This window comes from Saccostrea echinata, unplaced genomic scaffold, assembly GCF_033153115.1.
Source record: "Saccostrea echinata isolate AGI-Se365-2 ecotype Australia unplaced genomic scaffold, CSIRO_AGI_Sech_v1 ptg000086l, whole genome shotgun sequence".
Classification (NCBI taxonomy): domain Eukaryota; kingdom Metazoa; phylum Mollusca; class Bivalvia; order Ostreida; family Ostreidae; genus Saccostrea; species Saccostrea echinata.
This window is the reverse complement of record NW_026889835.1, coordinates 1119750-1146501: the sequence shown is the minus strand read 5'-3', so window position 1 is coordinate 1146501 and position 26752 is coordinate 1119750. Positions and strand designations below refer to the sequence as shown.

General features: G+C 33.2%; 2 long non-coding RNA genes across 2 annotated transcripts in view; one reads left to right on the top strand and one right to left on the bottom strand.

The window, feature by feature from the left end:
• Positions 1 to 26752, bottom strand: part of LOC133176974 (uncharacterized) — a 95078-nt gene that overhangs the window by 20110 nt on the left and 48216 nt on the right. Inside the window, exon 2 of the long non-coding RNA XR_009719597.1 lies at positions 16217 to 16454. This is a non-coding gene — a long non-coding RNA (uncharacterized LOC133176974). The remainder of the gene's footprint in view (positions 1 to 16216; positions 16455 to 26752) is intronic.
• Positions 1707 to 12118, top strand: LOC133176975 (uncharacterized). Its single transcript, XR_009719598.1, has 2 exons — positions 1707 to 1921; positions 11841 to 12118. It is a non-coding gene; the product is annotated as an uncharacterized LOC133176975 (long non-coding RNA).

The window sequence follows — 26752 nt, the reverse complement described above, 5'->3', positions numbered from 1 at the left end:
TCGTATTTGTTTCCGGTGGGACGAATATCTTTCGAATCTCCGAAAAAGATGCAATAAAGTGATGCAATTTTTAATTAAAAAAAGAAAAGTTGAAATTTTCGTTTTCTTTGATCACTTCCTGTGACGATCGGAAGTGACGACTGACGCTCTGAACCCAAATGGTTTTGCCTACATCTTAAGGTCTGTTGCTCATAAAAGTTTAGTGTCTTAATCTCTTACCGTTTCCGAGATCTTGCTCACACAACTTCTCATTTTGAGGACAGGAAAACACGCGACCGGAAGTGAATTTTACAAAAATATTTGAAGTTACTCAAGACATTTTTAGTCTGAATAACATATTTAAAATTCATTTCAAATACTTTATCTACAAAAGATATTATTGGGAAAGAAAAATACTCAAATTATGTAGTTTTTCTCTTATAACCGGAAGTTGATGTTTTTGTTTCCGGTGGGACCAACATATTTCGAAACTACAAAAGAGATCCAATAATGTGATGTAAGTATTAATTTAAAAAAGGAAAGTTGAAATTTTACGATTTCTTTGATCACTTCCGTAAGCAACCGGAAGTGCCGACGACAAACGAAAATGGCGACCTGGCTAGTACCTATCACGAACTATAATCCCTGTAAGTTTGACATTAATATCTCTTGTCGTTCTTGAGATTATCCGCGGACAAAATGTCATTTTGAAATCAGAAAATGGTCTGTAACTTGGCACCGGAAGGGAATTTCCAAATTTTCTCTCAGATAGATCAAGTTCATGTTACAGCACACTTTTCCTGAAAATTTCATGTAAATCCATCCAATAGTCTTCGAGAAATCGCGTGCACAAAATTAGAAAGTCAAAAAAATAAGAATAATAATAATAAGAAACAGTAGAATCACTATAGGTCTTCCGTTGAAAACGGAAGACCTAAAAAGAAACCGAACGAAAACAATAAGGTCTTCCGTTGGAGACGGAAGACCTTAATAATTAAAGTCATTCACTCTTATGTACGTATTTTCAGAATTTATTGTTAAACTGATAAGTGATTCATTTAAATTTTATGAGAATTTTAGTGTGACTTCTTGTACAGCATATTTTAGTTTGGTTAATGCAGATAAATTTGTTTTGTGCACCAAAGCAAATGACAGACATTTTCTCACCAATCTAAAATATCATAATGCACTTTTGTCTGAACGAAATATGTAAATGTAAACTAGATTGTTTAAAGATGTTTGTTTTGTGGGATTCAAAAGTTTGACTATTGGCCAAGTGTCATTGAGCATCAGAACAGTTTTTTTTTTTTTTTTTTTTTTTTTTTTTTGCATAATTTGTAAGTCTTGAGATGCATCTCTGTTAGGTTCTGTGGTCAGATATTACAAGAATGCATCACATCTTAAGTTCAGTACCTCTAAAAACATCTGAAATATGCAAACAATAAAAACTTCAATGCCATGAAGTAGAAGTCAATATATTATACAAAAATGACATAAATTTACTATTATCAGTTGGGACTATGATTTTAACTAGCTCCTAGATTTCCAGAATATACATCCGATGAGGATGTTTACTTGTAAATGAATCTGTTTAGAACATAAAAATTTCTATTCACTACCCATCAATCCTCAAAAAGCTGTCTTGTCGATGAAAAATGATATTATAACCCAGAATTGCTAGGCAGGGAATGATCTGTATTTAGCTAGACCCCTATCAGCAGTTGTCTACCTTGTCGGATATGTTGCCTGGCTTCAACTTCAAAGAAATGGGCATATATACTGTGTGATTTATTGAATACCCATATGGCTAACAATTTAGAGGTTGGAATTATATTCCACAATTGACTGATAAGAAGTGAAGTTGTGGTATAGTGTTTGTTGGCCATCAATCATTCTAATGCTGACCTTCATGTGGAAAAAGATGCTGCGTCTCCATATTTAGGTGTGTTTTTGTGTTAAACAATGAAATGAGGGTCATTGACCAGATTGAATAATGTGTTGAATACATGTTAAAATTTATAATAACAGCTGTTCATAAGTTCATAAAAGTATTTTTGTATTAATGAAAGCTAGGAGACTTATAAAAAAGAAAGGAAAAAATAAAGAGTCGTAATAAACTTTAATTTTTACTCAAGCCGTAGAGGGGCTTCAGTTATCTAAAATAATTGATGCATCCGAAACTATACGAAATAGTTAAAAACATTTCTAAAAACAAAAATGCAGCTTATCTTGAAAATGTCTATTTATTCAAAGTTATTAAGTATGTTAATTTTTATATTTTATGATGAAGGCAGTGATTGGGAAGGCCATGAAGGTCAATGGAACTATGGCACAACTGTCAAAATTTTTATTGGGCCATTTTGAATATGAATAGGCCACCTATAGACCATCTATATGTTCTGAAGGGCCATTTTTAAAAACGCAAGAAAACAACTAAATTTAATTTTTCACATATGCAGTGTAGCACATTTAAAGAATACATATATAGGAAGGAAGTTTTTGGTGGGTTTAAACCAATGAGATTTGTTGATTTAACTATTAAAATGACTGCATTTAAAACAAAAGTCTTACAAAAAATATTACCAACAGACATCATTAAAAACTGAATGCGCACCTTGGCACTACCAGTGGTTGATTTAATGTACCATTTTCCACTTCAATGCGACTATGGCGCATGGCGCAAGCCCTTCCCAATCACTGCAAAGGGATAATGAGTGATGGTAGCAACAATTAGATTTTAGTACTTTGATTTAATAGCACAGAATGTTAAATTCTTGTCCCGATATAGATCTGATATTAATTTCTCATGCTGTTTCCGATAACATGTAAGGGCTGGGACTTGATGTACCTGTTTTCATGGATTTGTTCAGAGGTTTCTTTTCAGAGAAAATCCAGTTACAACATCTCTTTGATGTAGCTAGCTATTTGGACTGCTGTTACTTGTGTAATATATGAAATTTTGTGATGTTGTTCAGAAAATACATATTCAGTTGAACTTTTGGTATCTTGAACACCAATATCCCTAATACCATGGATATGTCAAAGTGATTTGGAAGTCCCACCACTAATTCTTTAAGCATTTTACCCTTGATATCTCAAGTCCTCAGATAATATCTCTCAGTTTTTTGTTGCTTCCATTGTGTTTGAGATAATGAGGTTTGACTGTAAATACAAGTAGTATATATACTAATTTAATATGCAGGCCTGTAGGAAGCAATTTCAATTGGGGGGGGGGGGGGGGAGCACAACCAAATATTTTCGGTTTAGGGGCACTATTAAGCAAAAATTCCTTGACAAGCAAAAGAAGAAAGGGCCGGGTCATCAGACTTTATTATTCAGGGGCACAAGCATTAAAAAACCCTATTTCAGAGCTCTAGATAAGGTGCGTATTTGCAGAAATATGCATTGAATTTTTCAAAATATGCATTAGAAATTAAATCAGGGTGTACAATTACACATTAGCAATCATAAATAAGCATTACACTATGAAAGTACTGCATACAATGGATTGAATGATGTAAGTACGATTTAATGAATTATGTGAATTGAGGTCAGCTCAGTGTTTCAATTTTTATTGAAAGGAAATTTTTTTTTGCTTTCAACATGCTCCTGTGCTATAAATAGCACCAAGCGACTTTTAATGCAAAGGGGGAGTAACTCTAAAACTATTACCTCGATCGATGCCAATATAGCAAAACCTTATGTATATTTTTGATTAAAAAAAAGAGACATTTTGAAAGGGGCAGGTGGGGATGAGAATCTAAAGATTAATTTTATCTGGCCAAAAGAAGGATATTTTTCTCGGTCAACTCTTGCTACGATCGATATAGGCCTAATCTTAAATGGAGTTCTGGTATGCGCCCGTGGTAACTTTGCTTACCGTATGGTCTTTCTGTTGAAAGAAACAGTATGTTTCTTGGTTATAGCTAAAAGCTGACAAAATTTTAAAGATTTCATTAACCTAATTGATTAATGCAGAAACTGTCCGTTTTTTACACTCCTCTTTCAAAAACACTTCTTTCGATAACAAGCTAAAAATCACGTTAGATGTCAAAAGAGCAATAGATTAACAAAATACTCTTTGATTATTTAGCTGATAAGCAAAATTTGTATTGATTTGAAAATCAGGGATTAAATACACTTTGAGGAAAAAAATTATCTGGAGCTCTGCTATTTTCTACAGTAATACTATAGTTCTACCAAATTGTGTGTGTGTGTGGGGGGGGGGGGGGGGGGGCGAGGGGGGGGGAGGGGCACAGCTTGAAGGATAGGGATGGGTATGGCCAAAAATTTCGTATCGTGATATATCACAATTTTTCCCTAAAATATCAGGATAATATCATGATATTTCTACACCTAAATTTTACTACAACTCCAAATGAATTTCTATAATTTTTCTTACAAATACGCTGTAAAAACATCAACTTTACTTTTTCTTTCATTTTTAATTATATATAATATAAAGCGTGTTTGGATGCCGTAGTTTAACTTTTTTCAACATTTTTTAGACTTCCTGTAAGTTTTATTTAATAGTTCGAAGAAATAAATGAATAATTTCTGGAATTTATAATTATGTACCAAAGACCGGTATTTTAGTCTCCCTATCACGATACGTATCACACAATAAAAAATCGGGATATACCAATAAAATCGCGCATCCCTATTGAAGGATATCTTCAAAAGTTAAATGGGTAAGGTACGTTGTGCAGCTTTTGCAAGGTATGTTGCGTATGACCTAAATAAAAATAAAAGTAAATATACTATTGTTATGCCTCATGCCATGCTAATTGTGAATGCATTTATTCAAGAGTTACTGCCCTTTGGATTTGCTTCATAAAGATTGTCAGAGCCCTTCCAGAAAAAAAGAAAAACATTGTGGTAATTATAAAGGTTTAATGGAATAAAGCACTGATCTTTAGAATAATCCCCTGTGTACTTTGAATGAAGTTGCCTCCTCTTTCTGATGAAGTCAGAAATAGCAGTATAATTACATTATAATCAGAACATTGCATGGAAAGCTTCTAGGAAAATATTAACACTTTAGAATTTTTTGGTGGGGTAGAGAAGTAGGAGTCTGACTCCAAGATATTTGAAATACTTGGAAGTTTTATACATATGAGGGTGGTGTAGAAAGTCTCCCATATCTGTCAAAGCTCAATAATAATGTGACACGAAGATGAGTTATGGAAAATAGTGAAATTTGAAGCTTCCACATCATGTGTATAGACAGGAAAAAGATTTATGATGTATTTCCATTTCTAATTCTCTGCTAATATTGTATGTCATATTAGTGTGTATTAGATGGGATCTGTCAGCAATTGTATTCTAGAGCCTTTGAATCTGTTGGTATGAATCGTGTCACTTACCGATTTAGAAACTATTCACCTGCACAAAAAATCTCCACACCTTTTGAAAACTTTAACAGCTTATATCTATGTATAGGTGTCATTAGCTGACAGACAATTGATAATTCATAAATACCTTAAAAACCCATCTTGATAGCCATCTGTTTGGATATGAAAACTATTTTGTTATTTCTTGTGATTAGTTTTTCTCAAGTTTCTTTGAGAGAAAGTTCATTAAACTGAATGTATTGTAATTGCATTCCAAGTGTACGGAGTATAGAATGTTTTAAAGAGCTACCCAGGCTGAGCTAGTATCCAAAGAGACAGACATTGAAAACTAGAAAAAACACCCAAAAATAAATACCCGGTATTTTTTTCATTGTTGTCAATGAAAAATAATGCACATAAATACAATAAAAATGAAATGATTTTAGAGATTGTAGACTTGAAGTGTCTGAATCGGAGAGACAATTCTTCTCGGGTTTTAACAATTTCAGACACTTTGATAGAGCTATAAATCTTCCACATGCTCATCTTAAATGTGTTTTTTGGATAAAGGAATCTCGTAAAATGTTAAAGTTATGGGAGTTCGAAATCTTTTGGTCGTTTTTTCCTTGTTTGCGGAAAGATAAGTTAAATTCTTGAGTAGTCTGTAAATGTAAAACGTTTTGGGTATACTGATTTATTTGGGGGGGGGGGGGGGGGGGGGGGGGGGTACTGGTGTTTTAAAAAAAAGTGTTATGCAGAAATTTTTATTTTTCATTTTTTCTTTCTTAATGTGTAAGTGAAAAATTGTTAGACAAGTATGATTACAAATTACCCATTAAAAGATGAAGTGAAAGTCACAAGTGTAAAAAAAATATTAACTTTTTGCTGTTGCCAAGGTGCCATGTGTATTGCATTACCATCAAAGTTTTGGTGCAAGTAAGAGAGGCCCCTGCAGCAATAAATGTGAATGAATTTGATCGTATCAACATTTGATTGGGGTGTGATGAGGGTGTGAGGCTGGAGCATTACCATGCAGATCTGCTCATAAAGGCCATCAATCATCGCTGATCTCTCCCCATTGTGCTGCACTATGCTGATATCAGGAATAGTGATGGGAAGATAAAGCAGAACTTTGATGCATGCTGGAGTGACATTGTTGTCACTTTCTATTTGGTCTTACTGTTACCCTTAGTTACAATGCATGCTTCTTGTTTTTTTATTGAGAGAGACTTCAAAGGAGATTTATTTTTATTGGTGGCTTTTTTTATGACCCAAACAACAAGGTGAATGCCACAATCTTGATGAAATCTATTAAAATCACTCAATTTTTCATAATTTATTTAATGCATGCTTCATTTTTGTATGAAAAATCAATTACCTTTTTTTTTTTAAATAAAGGCCTGTTATCTAACAAATCTGTACAATTTTTTTATTCTGTGTACCTTGTTCTGTGATGATATTTTTTTAAATTTTATGATGACAAAGATCTAAAGGTTTTGTAATATCTCACTGCCATACAGAAAATTAAGAAGAGAAATGAACTTTAGGTGAGAGTTTTTCAATAATGAGAGACTTGTCATATTACTGTAATATCTGCAGCAGGTAGCAAAGCTGAGTGATACATGACATGTCACAAGTAAAGCTGAGTTTGTTGGCATTTACTTTATTCAGATCATGTGCAACAAAACAATTCATTTGCAATAATTTGACAGTAATATATTTGAAGGCCAGAATGCAAAGGCCCTCATGAGCATAAAATCTGGAAAAAGGCTAATGCCATAGGTGTCACATGTACTTGTCTTTCATAATTATGAGAGGTAAAACTTCATGAATAAATTGACAGCATATATTGAAGTAACTGTTAATACTTAAACAGATGTTAATCCAATCATTTAGCAGGATGTGTCATAGCTGCAAAACTTTTGAACAGAAAATTTGGACACAGAATGTCTGACCTAATATTCTGTACTAGAGGGCTACAATCTGTCAGAGAGAATGACCAACTCTTCCTATTATCACTGGACTTTATATCATAAGTGGTTACTTCAAAGTCTCTCCCTCCCTCTCCCTCCTGTCCAGTTGAAATTTTGGGAACACTTTTGGCTCCATATTTATTTCCATACTTTCATTTGTGATAATCAGGGAGTTTTTATTCCGTTTTATACCCATAAGTTTGATTACCCAAATTTTGCAAAAGAAGCAGAATTAAAAAAAAGGAGATGCTTACTAACCAGTGGCCCCAAAAATTGAGAGTTGCAAATTACAAGCAAAAAAAATTAATGCCAGTATTGTTCATCAAAACTTCCCCCATAGCAAAAAATCCCCCCACCCCCCCCCATAAATTGATGTACATGTATATATAGCAAATTTTCCCCATGGCGAAATGTCTGCTATATAGAAAAAAATCCACATAGCAGACCTTCCAACATTATGTTATTGGTTCAAATTTTACATTGCAATTATTTTTAATTCATTTACTAAAGGCCTGCTGGTGTCCTATATTCAATGTTCCCCCTTGCAGAAATTCCATGGAAGATTTGCTATATAGCCAAACTCCCTCCCCCCACCCCCTCATTTTTCATTTTTTGCAGTGTAGCAAATATTTTCCTGTAGAAGAAATGCTATATTGCAAACATTGCAAATCTTCCCCCTGTACAGCAAAATTTCCCCTCTTTATTGCATTTCTTCCACCTGGAATTTTTGCGAAATAGTAGATTTTTCCCCCAATTACAATTGTATCCAGATTTCTTTTTGTTTATGTAGTACATCCATAACCTCAGACACTTAGCTGAAATTTGCTCACAGCCATTTTAAAACCCTCTTTAAAAAATGTTTAAGATAGCTGTAATGCTGTCATTCAGATTTTTGTTGACTGATACTTAATGCAAGTGCAATACCACTTTGAATGTCTGTCAGACATTGTCTGTTATTCTCCCATTGCAGTTTTTGTTTTGGCAAGTGAAATTATAGTTAAAGCTGTTGTAGATGAAATCTTTCATTAAGCCTCAACCTCCTGGCCATGATAGGTAGGGGAATTATAAACAAAAACTCCTTTTAAAAATCTTTAAAGTGATGCATGAAATAACAGTATAGTCATGAAAACTAACTTGCAGAGGACCACAACCAGATAATAGGCAATAATATAGAGAAAACATTCACCATTGATTGTAAAAAATTTCATACATTGATGATGATGCCAAATATGGGAGTTTCAGTTTTAAAATACAGTAAAATTTGTCTAATCCGGACTCTGAGTACTCCGAAATTTTGTCCAGTTCGACTAAAAATTTTAGTCCCATGCACTTCTTAAACAAATGTATTATAAAAAATTCTGTGTACTCCGGATACTGTCTATTCTGCATTCTGAATGGTCATATTGGTCCCTATTGGGACGTTGATTAAATGAACCAAGAGAGATTAGACTATGTAAGAAATGTCAATTAAATGAAATAGGAGATGAATTCCATTACATATTAAATTGTACGGCAATGACACGTGAAAGAAATAAATGTTTAACACAAAAACAATTACGATTCAAAAATACAATTACATTTAGAGAAATAATGAATTCAGATAAACAGTCATTTTTAAGAAAACTGTGTATATTTATTAAAAAAATTACTAAAACGTGCTCCCCAAACTAGTAAAGACCTAAACCTATAATTGTACTATTTGTCTATCCTCATACTCACGCATGCCATATATGTGTTTTTATTTTTCATCATTGTAGTTTACATTTATATCTCGCTATACAATTGTAAAATTGTGAAGAGATCAATAAATTCAGTTCAGTTCAGGTATTTGCTCATAATTAACGGTAATTACCTCCTCTAATCCGGCCACACAAAATTACCTGAGTCACCTCAATGCAATTAACTGATTAACACCTGCTAACTTGTGTTTACATTATAGTCATGAAACGAACTGAAACGTGGCGGTGACACAGCCCACTTAAGGAAATATACGGTCAAGTTACAAGTAAATGAAGAAAAAATACTTACTCATTTAACTTTCTTTTGCCTCCATATCATACAGTATAGCATTAAATCAATGACAATAAAGGTACACGATTTATAAATCAAAATATAAATCGGGATTCGAACTCAAACGTCTCATTTCAAACTGGTGCCATAACATTGGGGGGAAGACGCAAATGTTTATATAAAAATTAAAATGTCAATTCAGTAATTATCAAATCGTAAATAATTGTGTACATGGTTATATTGATCGTGCTTTTTGACTTGCAAAACCCGCGCTTGATAAATACGTGTCTGTAGATTTTGACTCCTTCATGGTTATGTTGAACGCACTTTTTGACTTGCAAAACCGGCGCTTGATATATATGTGTCTGTAGATTTTGACTCTGTTTAAACATTTCACGTTGAAAGTCTCGAACTTTGTGAACGAAAAAGAAAAATTGATAGTAAGTGATGCTTTACGCTTGAATAATTTCTAGACTCCAAAAATGTCGAATGAAGTTATCATTTATAAATATATTTTCCCAACATATGCATTGTACTTGTAAAGAAAATAATGAAAATAAATTTCAAATATTTTTATGCATATTTTCTGCACTCCGGATTCTGTCTAATCTGGCCAAATTTTATGGAACCGGCGGTATCCACTTTGGACAGATTATACTGTACTGTATAAAATTTTGCTTTAAGGAGGACAGGACCTTGAGCTGAAAAATATCCTGTCAATGATTCTTTTTTCAAATTTTGTATATCACTAATTTAGAATGCCCTACATATTTTAAGGCATTAGTTTCAACAGATTTCTTGACTCATATAAGAGATATCGCCACACAAACATTGCTTCTTACTGTGTTGTATGAAGTTTAGATTCTTCACGTTTATGGTCTCTTTATCGAGTTCGTAGCAGGAATTTTTACGTAGAAATAAAAAGATATGTACGAGGACGTGTATTTCTTCAAATATTTTACTATATAAATTGAGTTTAACATTCTTAAAGCAAGATTTTTATTCTACACTGGATATGGATTGAATAACAACAAAACTCCTTTATGAAAAAATTATGTTAATATAGATATTTTGAAATTTATGACTAAACTGAAGTCCTTCATTTTAATAATTAACTGTAGAAATTCAAAAGGTGAAGTTTACCCCAGTATTGCACATGACATCATTAAACATTACGTAATTGAGATAAAAATGCTGTATGTTTATATTTTTTCCAGTATGGGGAAAAAACTATGATGTCACAGGAAAGCCTTTTTGAGCAATATAAGATATAAATATAAAAAAAATACTGCTAACATCCAAGCAAAAATTATGATTGTGTTTCCTCTTTCACTTAATACATCAAAATAGGCTGACAATCATTTGTTTCATACAATAAAGTTGACCATGTAATCAAGTGTACTTGATCTTGTTGCACTAGATCTTGCTGCTTTAACGGATTATGTTTGATGTCACTGACTTGTTAGATGCGCAATGTAGGTGAAACAGAGGAGTGGATCAATCTTTTTCACAATTTGTTAATATTGATATGAATTTTAAACTTTTGAAATAATTTTATATAAGATGAAAAAGCACAACAACTTGCACAAAAATTACACAACTACTGGCAATTTCAATAACGTTTTGGCATCTTTATTAATAGGGATTATGACGTAGTCAATTGTGACATGTGTCCTGCATTCCCTTAATACAAGTGATTTTCCAAAATAATTACAAATGCTCATAATTTCAGTGTGGGCCAAATTTGACAGAAGTAGGCTTTTAACTTGACAATTTTATAAAGGAATAATACTCATGTATCACAATGAGAGTTATCTCTCTTTTCAGAGGGTCAGTGAACCTTAAAGTTTTCAGCTGCTAAGCAAGTTAAGCAGGTTACTCCTTGAATATATATACATGTATATATTCCAGCCATTCTACAAGTTACATTTTACCTTAAATTTCTAAAAGCATGAAGAATTTATAAATGAAACATTTCACATTGATCATGTTTTATCTTGGAATCAGTGATATACAAATTACTGCAATTGAAGAGTTTCTGTTTGTCGAGTTCAGATTTGTTGGTTAAGTAGTTCATTTTTTAACTGAGTTGATTCAAGTTCAGTATATAAACTGATTTTGTGATTAGTAGATTGGCATTTATGATCTAATAAAACTGCTCTGTCTAATTTCTCTGAGGAATTGCAAGATGACATTGATAGGAATTCAGAGGTTTGAATTTCTCCAATTCCAGTGATATTGGAAGGTATTATGGTGCAAAGTAATGTAAATTTATAACATTTTTTGACAGATTTGACATGTTTTCTCATAAACATTTTTGTGTAAGACCTCATAAAACTTGTACATACAACAAAGTTTGAATACAAGCCATAAAATATGATACTATGTATGAGTTGCTTCAGATTCATGAAGTTTTAGAAGAGCCATTTGAAAGCATAGATTCATTTTCCATGAAAATTCACACCAAAAGAGGAAATTGTTTAAGTACTTCTTGCATTTGTTGTTTTGTACTTAAAACATTATACATATCCTTTTTCTGTTATAGAAGAAGATTAAGGACATTTCAAGCATGAAATCTTAACCTTGAAATGACACTGCTTCCTGGGACAATTCTCAAGTTGGAACAAGGGAAGAAGTTGTCACGAAGAATGTCCCCACAGAGATGAGAGAATAGCTCCTAATCCCTTGGGTGCAGGACCATTTAGTTTTCACTATAGGGAGAATTCAGATAAACTTTAAAAAAACTCATTAATTGGATTTCATGCTTGTTTCATACTGTGTATAATAATCTGGTGGCTGAAGATAAATTATATAGCAAAGATACTGGTGCAATTTCATTGATTTCCAGGGGAGACTTAGAGCAAAAGGTTAAATACCTGATACCTTTCAGAAATGACAAAGGTAATAGTATGATCAAACACAAATAATTCCTTAATGCAACTCTTAACCATATTAACATTGGCCAAAGGATTGTTTATTGCACAATTACTTGTCTATTAAGATTTTAAAGATAGAAATATGGGTGTAATTGGTCAATTTACAAAAAAAAAACTTTGCTGGTTGTCCAGACTAAACTGAGTCAGACGAGTGTTACCTTAAGAAATAGCAATGATTCTAAGTAATTTTTTTGTGTAATTAATACAAAATGAGAGTAGACCCACACATGATAGACACAGACAACATTAATCTGGTTATCGTACATTCTTTAAAGAGGTTGGGAGAACACTCCAATCTGAGAATATTCCTAGAGGACTAAGTGCTATTCATTTTAACAAAATATGTAGTTTACATTGTATGAAGTTGTTTCTTGTCATGAAATATACTTATAACCAGGTGATTTCATGGACTTCTATTCAGTGTGGAAACTGCTGAAAATAACAAGTCACAAGTTCGAGAAACAAGGTTGTCTTTAGAAAAAAATTATGTAGTAAATATCATATTTTAAAAAGTGCCTATTTAATTAATGTGACATTATCTGCACATTTCTTACATCAATACTGATCCTTGCTAATTGGAATGTGATCAATTGAGTGCGTATCTTGTTCACTCATTTAGAAAAAGTCAATGATGTGTTCAGAGCATCCAATATGATATGGATTTTATTTCAGTAGTAAAAAGATATTATAATGGTAAATGAATTGCATGATTCTAACCAATTTGGGATGTTTTATCAGATTTCTCACAAAATGAAGATAAAATGTATTAATTTTTTTGGTTAGTGGGTCTAGTCAATTAAGAATGATGGAGCCATTGCAGTCATCTGTAAAAGTGAAATGCAGCAAAACGATGTCATTCTTTGGATTGTGTATTTATGTATTTTGATAGCAATACAAAGATGATGGAGCTATTAATTCAGAAGGAAATAGGGTATGGAAATTGTTGAATGGAGTTTTTTTTTCATGCAGAGCTGAATCCCATACTATGGGTTTGTTTTTTGCAGGCCCAAGTTAGCATTTACTAATTTTAAGGATTCATCTCAGGCAGCCATGAGACACTTCAGACAAATGCATAAAATGTGTCTGAAATTGCAGCATATATCATTTTTCCTTTATGAAAAATGAAAATGCTAATGTTAACTTGCATGCAAAAACATTACAGTGTTAAAATTTATGTAAGGAGCGAAACATAATTGTGAACAGTGAAAGAGAGTTATGACACTCTGCTTACATATATATCATCTTGTCAAAATGGCAAAAGCTGAAAAACATTTAATCTTTACTTTGCTATTACAATTATAGTTCTGGCTCTTAAGAAAAGTCAAGAATTCTCAAATTTTACACACTTACATGTAGTTGATGGCGTGGAGGAGAATTTGTTCTGGCACTTGGATTATCCCCCCCCCCCCACCACCACCACCCTTTTGAAGTAATGGGGCATGTTGGTTTGTAGTTGTCATTTGGTTGGATGGTTGGTAGGTAGGCAAATGGTTACAAGCCAGTAGCTTAAAAATCATGTGCTTTTTAGTCATAAAACTTTGTACACAGGTTGACCTTGGTAAACAGATGACCCCTTTTAATTTTTTGATCAAAGGTAATGAATTTCCAACACCAAATGGTTTTCTGACAATATTTTACACCATCATCAAACTTTGAGTACATATATATTGGAAAGATTAAACACTGACCCAAATGAATTTTGAGCTCAAGAGTCAAATATACCACTTATGAATACCAGTATATATTTCAGGAACCTTTTACTTAGTTTTCATCAAATTCTATATGCTAATGGGATATAGTGAGCAAATGAACCCTGTTGGTGTTTTTTTTTTTTTTTTTCAAATTTCACCTATTTTCTGCTAGATATCCAACTAATATGGAATCATCATTGTTCATGGGTCAGATTGATGTACTGGTACCCACAAATTTATATCCACCACCAATGATTATTTTGTCAGTGTATTGATTCATTTAATCTACCTTATAAACAATTCACCCACAAAATTATGTCCACAACCAGTAAAATTTTGCTTGCCCACACACATTTAACCCCCATAAATTAAAATGATTCCGCAGTATTATGTTCAGAGCCCCAAGCTTACATTATCCCCATCATTATATCTGTCTTGAACAATATCATTGATGAGAGTTGTGGCACTCAGTCCAATGTAAATTATATAAATCTGTTTCACACTTTCAGTAAAAAAGAAACCAACATATCCCCTCAAGAATTATGAAGAACCAGGTGCTTTTTACCTCCATAAGTCTGTATTCTGTAAATTTAAAGATGTTTTAATTTGAGGCTTTGGGGTTGATTATCCTTTAAATATGTTATATGAAGAAGGTCAGAGTTATTGACATTTGATAGCATGAACTTTGTGTTTGGGCACATATTGCAATCATTCAAAGAAGAATGATTGAAGTCATCATACAGCAGCACAGTTAAGGCTGCAGTAAGGAGGCGGGGCCTAATTTATAAGGGAAATGCTTACTATGACATCACACAAAAATATAAGTTCTTCAAATTACCACAAAATGAAATGATTTGTTATTTTAAACTGTTGAATAGCTTTAAACTACATCAGTACTAACTAGTGCATGCATTATTGTCGTTGGTTAAATCCCACACAGCAATATATGAACAATTCACTGCACTCGACACACCTCGGCCGATTCGTACCTCATCTAGGTGATGGAATCAGCCGAGGTTTGCCGAATGCAATTCACTGATCGCAATACACTTGTCAATGTGATGTCATATCGTAAAATTTGACGCAGTTTGTATGCAGTGAGAGGCGGATAAAGTTATATTTATACAAATGAATGAAAAATGTACTTTGTAATTAAATAAAATATAAATTGTAGATATATAAGAGGCTGTTAACTTGGATGCGATGTCTATTTTATGATTTTATTCATATACTTCCCGTACATTCCCTTGACAAGCGATACTGTCGTATATTTGTATGCAGATGCATTGAAGGGTAATAGAAGGGTCATAATAAATCGATATATTGCAAGAGCATACCCTCAGTGAATTATGACAAGCTTTTACACATAAACTCAAGAAGTATAAAGATATTTGAAAAGTGCTGCGAACCTGTTGAAATCTTGCAAAGAATTAATTATATCTTTATTTAATGTACTTGACCAGCAAAATATTCAACATACAGTCTAACAAATGTGATTTTAGCAATTAGATAGTAGAATTTATATAGGTTCGCAGCACTTTTCACAAACTACAAAAAGTGTTGAAAATAATCATATGTTAAACTTAGATTTTTAACTTGGTTATGCCCTTGCAATATTAGAATTTATAGATGACCTCAATACTTCAGGTATATTTGCTAAAATCACATGACTGCCACATCACGTGACAAGTCTAAAGAAGAAATCTAATCGTCCTCAACATGTAGTTTTCAACCACATTGCATTTGTCTGATAATAGTTAAGTCCTAAAAAGAAACGCCCATCCTTGTAAAGAATGTATTTTCTATCTAAAAATTTGCCAATATTTCCATTTGGCACCTTAAATGTACTGCGAAACCTATTCACATGATATTCACTTGAAAAAATATTTATATACTAGTAATTTTTACATAATTTTTGCACAATTTTCAAATAAAAAGAAAATCACATGAATATCAAGTGAACCACTTCTTTTAAGAAAACAAGAGTATATATAATTTACATTTCTTTGAAGTTTAGTGCATAATGTCAAGGGTTAAGAAGAAGTGCATGATTATGCAATGAACTTGGTGTAAAATTTCTAGCTTCCCCCTAAGATTTTGCATGTTTTAGACCTGAAGCCTATAGATAAAGCTTGTTTCGGTATTTTCTGTGTTAGTAGTGACTCTTAACAAAGCTCTTAATTAAAGTTGTCTATATGTTCCGTTAATGAAGATAAGCCCTAGTTCTACAAGCTAGGGAGAAAATATCTGTTTATTATGAAAACATATACTTCATAATTCTACTTCCCTCCTACCTGGATTTGCTTCACATTAAGTCACCACTGCTGAGACTAAGAGGCTGCAGCAACTCAAATTGTTTTGTAAATTGGCTTGGAAGCTCTTTTTTGTTTGCTTCTTCTGGAAATCCTGCTGTGTTGTTAGTTAATCTTACAGGGCCCCTCGTCTTGTGAAATGATCATGCTTCTTGTCTCTGCTTTATATCAGCAAGCAGCCCACTGCTGTTCTTATTCTTTTTGTCTTTCTTGATTATTCCTACATCAAAAGAAAATATATGTTTCCCTGAAAATTTTTACTGATAGATTGATTGATATGAATTTTATCTTGTGCAAAAAGTAGGTATATTATGGTATCACATGTGATGCAGGTTGTAGTATAAATATTTTGATGGTGATTAGAAAATTGAATTTTTATGTTTTGGATGCAATGAATATCTATTTTCATTTAAAGATACAGAGGTATAAAATGTGTACTGTATGTAAACATCCGGTAATAAAAGAAATGTTGAGGTGTTCTTGAGGTTTTAACAAAAAGAATCCAGGGATTCATGAACTCTTTATTTCTTCATTTTTTAATTAGCTCTACTGGTCAGAGACCAGAAGAGCTTATGCGATAGTAAGGTGTCCGTCGTCCGTCCGTCTGTCTGTCTGTCTGTCTGTCCGTCTGTCTGTAAACAATTTTTCAAAACACTACTCCTCCTACAGTTTTGGTCCGATTTCAGTATAACTTGGCACACAAGTAGACTACACTAAGATACATAATTTAGTGCATGGGTTTTTGATTTCGATGGACGGTGTTGCCATGGTTACTAAAAATAGAAATTTCTGTGAAATTCCTTTAAAACGCTACTCCTCCTACAGTTTTGGTCCGATTTCAATATAACTTGGCACACAAGTAGACTACACTAAGATACATAATTTAGTGCATGGGTTTTTGATTTCGATGGACGGTGTTGCCATGGTTACTAAAAATAGAAATTTCTGTGAAATTCCTTTAAAACGCTACTCCTCCTACAGTTTTGGTCCGATTTCAATATAACTTGGCACACAAGTAGACTACACTAAGATACATAATTTAGTGCATGGGTTTTTGATTTCGATGGACGGTGTTGCCATGGTTACTAAAAATAGAAATTTCTGTGAAATTCCTTTAAAACGCTACTCCTCCTACAGTTTTGGTCCGATTTCAATATAACTTGGCACACAAGTAGACTACACTAAGATACATAATTCTATTTATTGTTGCATGTTGCAATGTTTCAAATCCAAGTGCTACTTTTCTTTTGTTATACAAACAGACCAGTAGAGCTACAGTCTCATCAGAGACTTCTGGTGTCATTAGGCTTATGCAGTCAGGTGACTAATTGCTACTAATGTATCAATCTGTTCTCATCAACTCTTGTCAGTCCTGTCATGAACTTTTTATATTTTTAACTTCTCCTTAAAAACCAACTGGCCAGTATTAACCCAACTTTGGATAAGGCTTCCTTTGGTGATGGGAGTGTTAACAAAGGAGTAGATGATACATGTATAAAAAGAACATGCACTGTATAATGTGGCTTAAAGAATATGTTCTCTGAAATATTTGAGTATAAACGTTCATGAGACTCATTTTTTAGCTCATCTCTCATTTTTCAGCTCACCTTGATGAAATATGGGGACTTATATAATACCCTTGGCATAAATAAATGTAAAAAAGAAAAATCCTGATTGAATTGAAATCTTTTAAGGTTAAAAGAATATTGCTATATATATATTAAAATATAAATCATTACTAATAATAATAAGTCAAATAAGAATAAAACATCATGGTAGTTTGTATTAACACTTATGAAACTTGCCTTAGTGATAAAGTCTATGTCAAATGATGGAGAAAAGTTGCTGCTGAACCAAGGCAATATTTGGAAACAACAGGCCCATGGGCCACAATGCTCACCTGAGTCAGTTATGGCCCTGACATTCTTCATTAGCATATTTTTTTTGTCTTATGTGTTCCTATAATTGTCAACTATTCTTGAGAGGAGAATTTTTACAAATATGGCTCCAACCTACCCTTGGGGGTCATAATTTGAACAAATTTGAATGTACTCTACCTGAGTATGTTTCCATATAAATATGACTAATCATGGTTTTGCTGTTTTCTTCTTCAGATTTTTTCCTATATATTCCTATGTAAAACTCTGATCCCTCATTGTGGCCCCACTCTACCCCCAAAAATCATGATTTGAACAAACTTGAATATACTCTACCTGAGGATGTTTCCATGTCAATATGACTAATCATAGCTTTGAAGTTCTTCAGAAGATTTTAAAGATTTTCTCCTATATATTCCTATGTAAAACTCTGATCCCCGATTGCAGCCCCACCCTACCCCCAGGGATCATGATTTGAACAAACTTGAATGTACTCTACCTGAGGTTGTTTTCATATCAATATGACTAATCATGCTTTTGATGTTCTTAAGAAGAAAGTTTAAAAAAAAAATTTTTCTATTTCATCCTATGTAAAAAAAAATTTCATCACCCATTCTGGCCAAACCCTACCCGAAGGGTCATGATTTGAACAAACTTGAATCTACACCATGTAATGAAGGTTTCAGACAATTTTCAACTTTTCTTGCCTAGTGGTTTTTGAGAAGAAGATGTTTAAAAGGTGCCACCAAATTTCACTAATTCTCAAATATCTCTGCTTGAAAGAGGGCGTGGTCCTTCATTTGAACAAATGTGAATATCCTTCACCCAGGGTTGCTTAATGACAAGTTTGGTTATATATTACATATATTAATATTATTATACTAGTATTGGAGTAGGAGTTAAATGGAAGCTCATACTTTTGACAAAGACCTTTTCCAGAGAGCTAATGTCATAACCTTGAGTTAAGGCCATTTGGACAGGTCATAAATAAATATGAAGTTTTGTATTCATAGCAGTAATGTAGAGATAACAAAACTGAACAAAAGCTGCATTTAATCACAGGATATGTTATGATCTTAGGCTAGTTGCAATTGTATAATTATTCTTCCTATGAAATACCTTAGGTATTTTAAAAAGGATGTACTTTTGTCAACTTTAAACCACAAAATCCAAGCATAGTATTTTCCTCTTCAGGGACCCAAAATGTGGCAAAGTGTCCCTGATTGTTTCTATCAGGAAGATTTAAATCATGTGTACTACAAGATTAGCCCAAAACAAACCCATAATTTAGGTAGCACCTTCCTTATTAGGCAGGGTAAGATTTACTCTACTACCTCACCTTTAATGGAAGAATTAAAAGGATTTTTTGTCCCTCATGATCAGGTTGCTATGGCTCTGATGATGTAAATGACTGATTTATGGGGGTTTTATCCCAAGATTTTCCCTTTGTGCAAATGCATCAGTGGTCATCAATTTTAATTATCTGGCTCTGAGTCCAACAATTAAGCTGCATGAAATGGGAAATTTATACTTGTGTTAAGAATTTTGTAAAATGGAGAAAGCAGATGAAAGAAGTCAGAATCAAGGTTTGCCAAGTCTCTGATTATGTTTTCGTGTGTCCTAGGTCTCTCAGGTGACACTTTGCTATCTTTTGCATCCTGTAACTGAACTTTTATGTCATGAACACCATGAGAAGGGTAAGGTACAGGGAATACTGTTTTTGACCTGTTTATCTCTTTATACTTTTGTCTATCGCTAGTCTTGCATCAGTAATTTTTGAAAGTGCAAAAAGGTGGCTTATGACCAGAGGGTGTGTCTCAACCTGACAGAAGGTCAAGGTCACCTCGCCCATGGGAAATTTATTTTTAATTCATGGCTTTGTCATGGAGAAATATTAGAAACTCATATTTGACCAAAGAAAAAGTTAAGATTTTGACACAAAGTTGTTTGGATATAAGGTCTAGATCACAAGTGTAACATTCTTACAAGGTCCAAACTTTATTATGGAAAATCTTTTAGAAGTAAACTGTTGATACTTAATGGTGCGGAGTAAGAGAATATGTTATGACTTTGAACAAAGGCCATTTTGGAGTTTTGGACAAGGTCAAGGTCAATTACTCTTATCTCCACACTACAAGTAAGCCATACTAAGCACTTACGTTTCCCTGAATTTACTTCTATGCCAGACCAACTGGACTACTATTAACCAAATCAACTCAAAGCAATCAAGGAAAAAAATCTTCAAAAATATTTCTTTCAAAAACAGTTCAATTAATGCATCAAATTATGAATATAATATACAAGCAACTTTCCACAGTGTTAATTTTCTTTGCCTCAAAATAGGCCCTACTGGTTTTAAATGTAGTCTTTTTATATCAAAACAGTAACTTACTTTAAAGCTCATTTGAACCATTGAGCTTCTCTGATCAAGAATTGTCTGGGGTGTGTCTAGACAACTATCAACTTTTCACAATTTCATCTTTTCTCCAGAACCACATGGTTGATTTTACTTTCTTCAAATTATCATTTGAAAATGGGATTTCAAGTCTATTCAAATGAGGGCCACACCCTTTCACAAAGGAAGATAATTTAGATGTATGAAAAATACAGTGATACATGTATTATTTTCTGTAAATTCTTTGATATTTTTGTTGATTCTCAGAAGTCCATCAATTTATTTGTGGAAGGTATATTTTCTTTCTTAATTTAATCCTTTTGTTTTGACTCATAATTTTGTAAAACAGAAACCTGTTTCATAACAGTGCAATTTTTCATCTAATGTGTCTAGGGAAAAAATGGCAATTTTGCTGGAGAAAACAGTGAAGATTGATATTTTTTCTCAAGTTTCTGAGGTTCACTCTTCCATTAAACAGGTTTTGTCACTGAGTCTTGACAAAAAGTTGTTTTTTAATTGTAGACTTTTGACCCTGTTTAGAACATAAAATTTTCATCATTTTCTCTGTTTTGGGCAATAACAAAATATGTTTCATAACTACAATGTATATAAAGTGCCTTCTATATTAAAATGATTTAAAATCATCAAATTAGCATCAGCTTTCCAGAAGGTCAAAAGCAATACAATAAAGGGATAAAATTCAATTTGCAGGACTGGCTTTCAAGCTCAGCAGTTTATTCATAATAGTAGTATGATGGGCATTGATTAAATGAATCCCATGAATCTTCAGGGCTATTCATTCTCATACATGTATGTCTCATTTTGTAAATTTTTCATGATCTTTGATGCAGATCATGAGTCATTCACTAGCTGGGAATGGTCATTTTGACAGGAGAAAGTATTCTTACCTATGAAATTCTTTCTTGTAAGCTAATTTGTTGAATTTTCTAAGCAGTTTTATAGCTTCCTGATCATGAATGTGTGGGACATGAGACACGGCTAATGAATTATCTTCTTGAAGTTTAATTGTACCAAATGTTTGTTCAAGGTAAATAATCAATTATTGAAGATAAGCAAGTTGCTTTAGAAATTTTTTCTCTATCAAATTCATTTTCAAGAACTCCTTTTTTATGCTTTGTGACATATAAATTTTGGTCTGTCCATCCAACTGTCTGTTTGTCTGTTAATCTGTTTATTGTCCATAACTTTTGAATGGTAAGTGCTAGTGCTTTCTTATTTCATATGTGTATTCCTTGAGACAAGATCTTTCTTTGGGCACCAACATATTTGACCTCTTGACCTTGGCATTTGACCTATTTTGCCAAATTTTACCCAACTTTAACCTTGGCCATAACTTTTGAATGGTAGGTGCTAGGGCTTTTATACTTCAATTATGAAGTCCTTGAAACAGGTTCTCTTTCGTAGCTTATTTTTGACCTGTTGACCTTAACCATTTGACCTAAATTTGTGAAATTTTTCCGATCTTTAACCTTGGACATAACTTTAGAACAGTTGGTACTATGGGTTTTATATTTCACATGTATTTCATTTGACCAGACCTTTTTTTGGATGCCAACATTTTCCTTATTCATAATAATAATATTCCACTATCACCTGCATATTGTGTTTACTCATCATCATGCTCTGAGTACAATCAATTTTTAAACTGAGGCAGGCTACTGAAAGATAAGTTGATGTAACAGGGATTTCAACTTCCTCATTTAAAGTCAGCATTTTTTGTAAATTTTAAGGTCATTTTAATGACCTTATTAGCAATATAACCTATCATTGGGTCATATTTTGGTTGCTATGTTTCATACCAATTGTAAGGCCTTTATTTTTATTTTTATTGTCTACCTAATCAGTACACAAGACTTATGGCAGGTATGACTGGTTGACAGGGGATGCTTTCTCCTCCTAGGCACCTGACCCCAACTTCAGTGTTTCCAGGGGTCCATGATTTGACCCTATTCATGATTTGTATTCTTTACCAGTTTTATGAGTTAGATCACTGTTTGTTATCTCCACCCTTTACTGATAGAAGAGGATGTGTTCACTGATTATAAAAAAAATGAGAGAAAGTAAGACAAAGTAGATCAGGATTTGAACCCAGGCCCCTTGAACTCAGCTGACAGATGTTCTTCTAACAAAGCTTATTTTCCGATGGCAGTTGAATATTCTACTGACAGTCATAGCAATAAGCATTGCTTTGAATATAAACAGTATATATCTCTATGTATACTTTAGATGAAAATATCATACATGAACTAAACATTAATGGTCTAATTGTGCTGTCACACAGCTGTTCATGGTCAACAAAGTGCAATTCAGGTAACTGGCACAGCACACCTTATCAGCTGCTACTTGTAAATTCTTTAAATATAAGCCTGATTTCCTCTATTATGTTAGGGAGAAGACAGCTATTGTGTGATCTGTTGTCTCCTCTGTCATCACTGTAACCTAATCAGTTTCAAATGTAGAACCCGAGGTTTTTAACTCCTGACTTCTGGAAATGTATACCAGATAGAAATGCTACAAAGAAGACAAAATTGAGAGTTATAATCCTGTACTCTGTTTTTTTTCTTACAGTCACTGTGATAGAAATTCATAATCATATTGATTATAGATCTCTGCAAAAAAAAAAAAAAAAAGGAACAATTGCAAGATTGAATGATTTGTATTATTTAGCATTTCCCTTTTCTCTACAGTATGTTAGGACTAAATGATGTAAATTGAATGAAGGGCACATGGTATTTGGATAAACTACTGATTGCACTGCTTGAACTCTCTTTTTTCTATATAAAAGACATGTATATTAAAAGATGAAGACAAGGTTGATGGATAACTTGGATTGTAACTGGAAAGTCATTATTACATATCTCCTAACTTTCAATCATAATTAGGACCTGACAATGTGGATACCTTTCAATAATAACCCTGTGCATCTGTTTGTCCATGCTGTCTGTTCTTGATTCTGTCTGTAACACTTAAGTTTAGGTATGATATCTCTTAACTCTAGATGATGTCACTTTCTAATGTAAGGTAGACTAATTTTGAAGCCAAAAGGTCAAGGTATCTTATATATGTATGAAATGGTACACTTAGTTTCTGGATGATATTTCCAAAAGTCCTTTCCAAAAAAGATTGCCTCCATAGATTTTGAGGTCAAAGGGACAAGCGTGAAGGTAGATTGATTGATTGATTGTATGTTGTTTAACGTCCCATTCAAGAATTATTCACTCATATAGAGACGTCACCATATACCGGTGAAGGGCTTCAAATTTTGACCTTTACTCGGCACTCAGGGCCATTGAGGGATCTTTATTGTGCCAACGCTTACCGTGACATGGGGCCTCAGTTTTTAAGGTCTCTTCCGAAGGACCCGCAACTTTCACTTCAAAGTGCCGAGCGCATGGCGAAGGAACAGTTGCTACCAATTTTTATCGACTTAGGTCAGTTGCGGCCGAGATTTGAACTCACGACCTCCTGATCACGGAGCGAGCGTGACTGAGCTTTCGTTGACGGTGCGTGAAGGTTAGAAATTCATGTACTGTGTAAAATGTTTTCTGGATGATCTTTTCTTTGAAGTTTTGCAATGATACTTGGGTGTTGAATCTCTCTTACTAAGAAAGATATATTTCAAGGTCACTCATCCAAAATTCAATTTTATTTTTCATAAGAATATTCCTCTTTGCATTACAGCGCTTGTGCATATTTAAGAATCACAAACTATTTGTATGAGTAATCCTTTTTTTACAGATACATTTTAAAAGGGTCAACAAGGCAAGGTTTTCATTTGCTATCCACATTGCAGAAACATTTTGTTCTTTGTTAGTGCATGTGGTTGTCCAAGAAAAATGACCATAGAGCCCTATAATCATCTGTGTATCATTTCACTTTGTACAGTCCATAAATGTCCCTCGGGAGGTGCCTCTTTTTGTATCTCAGACATTTTACTGTTTCACATTTAAACTTTCATTTGCTTTTAATGAACCTGCAGAATTTGGTTGAAAAGATTTTATAGACCAGGAATAGCCAGAAAGACCCATTTAAAAAATTTATTTCATACATGTATTCTTGTTATTTTCCCATTGAACATCTGTGGCAGCTAGAGAGTGTTTATTAGCTCACCAGAGGTAAAAGCCCAACTGAGCTATTCTAATCAAAGTTTGTCCATGGTCTCTAGATCTGTAAACCTTTTTACATTTTCAACTTAATTTACATTTGATCATATAAATATAAATCATTTGCTTGTTAAATACTATTTCAAAATTAAAAAAAAAATAATTCTATGAAAAGAAATTGACATTCAATGGGATTCCTTGTTTGCTATCATTTTAAACTTCAAATGTTGGAAAAAATAAAGAGAATGTATGTATGCAACCTTGTGAAAAAACTATTTCAGTTTTTATTTTATAACTTTTTTGGTTGGTATTTTTGACGGTACATGATTCTCTGTTTATCAAATTCAGGACAATCCGTTTCAACCATTACAGAAGCAGAGTATCCCCCTTGATCCCATGATCAATTTGATATTAGCATGCAGAGGTGCTGATTTCAATTCCATAATTCTCTGATAGGCAAGGGAATTTTTGCATGAAAAACATGAAAGCTTTCCAAGGGGAAAAAAACTGAACTGCAAAAGTATGCTGAATATTCATTGTAAACAATGTACTGCCATTTTGGGTGCTTTGTGGAATCGCTAGGTGGTGTAGCACGTCAGTATATGTCTCGCTCATTGGATAGATTCTCAGTATGTGGAAGAAAGTCAAAATGGCAAAGGAAATGCCAAGAATTTCCTCAAGAGAAAATGGCAGAGACAAGGAACCTTTTGGATTCTACAGAGAAGAAAAGCATCCCAGACGACTGATTGAATACAGAAAACTATTTCCTATTCTTCAGAGCACCTTTATTTTTTTTTATTTATTGTCTGAAATTGTTGAAATCTCGCATTAAGCAATTGAGGGGCAAGATGAAAACTATCTATCCTTCTGCCTTCCACAATGCAGAAGTGAAACAAGAATTGGATAGATTACACAATAAGTATGTACTGATCCCAGCTGGCTGTCAAAGCTGGTAACAACATTGTAATGCTCATTATTTGAATTGTATTTTAGAGGAACTAGGGTTTTATTCTGCAAGTGGTAATCCAAATTGTACCCATAGCTCCCTTTCTAAGGAGGAAATTCTTCAAAACCATATGTCAGTTTTAAATTAATTTTTAATATTAGACCCAACAATCAAAATGAATTTGAATTACCATACCTATACTGGATTCCAAAACTCCATAAAAATTCTTACCATCAAAGATACATGTACTTAGTGGATTCCAGTAAATGTTCTACCAAGCCTCTTTCTTTACTGGCCTCACTAAAATATATACAGCAGTAAAGGAGAAACTCCAGGAGTACTGTACAACAGTATATTCCAGAAGTGGTGTAAATCAGAGGTGAATACTTAACATCTTCAAGGAACTTTTTTGAAAATTTGAAATCACAAAATTTTACCAAAATCAATAGCATTGAAACATATCACTTTTCAACATTTCATACATTCACCTTTCCCCATAAAATTTAATTTAAGTCCAGGCTTTTTGACATCATAAACAGCTGCTTTTTCAATAAAAATGAAACTTGTAAACATACTTCTGTTAACTTTTTTCTGTTTTTCATGACACGGCTGATGTGACCTGTCAACAGGGGATGCTTACTCTTCCATGGCACCTGATTCTGCCTCTGATGTTTTTTGAGGTATGTGTTCACTCTGTTTGTGATTTGTATTGTTTAAAAGGACTATAAACTTGAATACTGTTCGTTATCTCCATATTCCATTGTAAAAATAAAGTTGGTCCAAAATGGTGCAATTCAAAACTTCAAAATACCATTATAATGATTATGAAAAAATTACAGCCAAATCATTTTCATCTTGGATAGTAATATACAATTTATCGTTTGCATGCATGCAGTTTGTCCCATTGTATCTCACATGTACTTCATATGATAAATAGAATATGCTATTGTGTTTTTTTACATCATGTAAATTTTCTTTACAACATATGGTAGTATTCCAGAGTTTTATGTGCAGGTTGATTTTAGATGGTAATATTGTCATATATTTATGTCACAGGTGGTGAAAAATCAAGTCTCAACCGGGACTCGAACCCAGGGCCTCTGGCGTACCGTTGGGCGCCGGGTTCACATTATATTATATGCACATTATATTTGTGGTTAACTTTCTTGTTAGAAA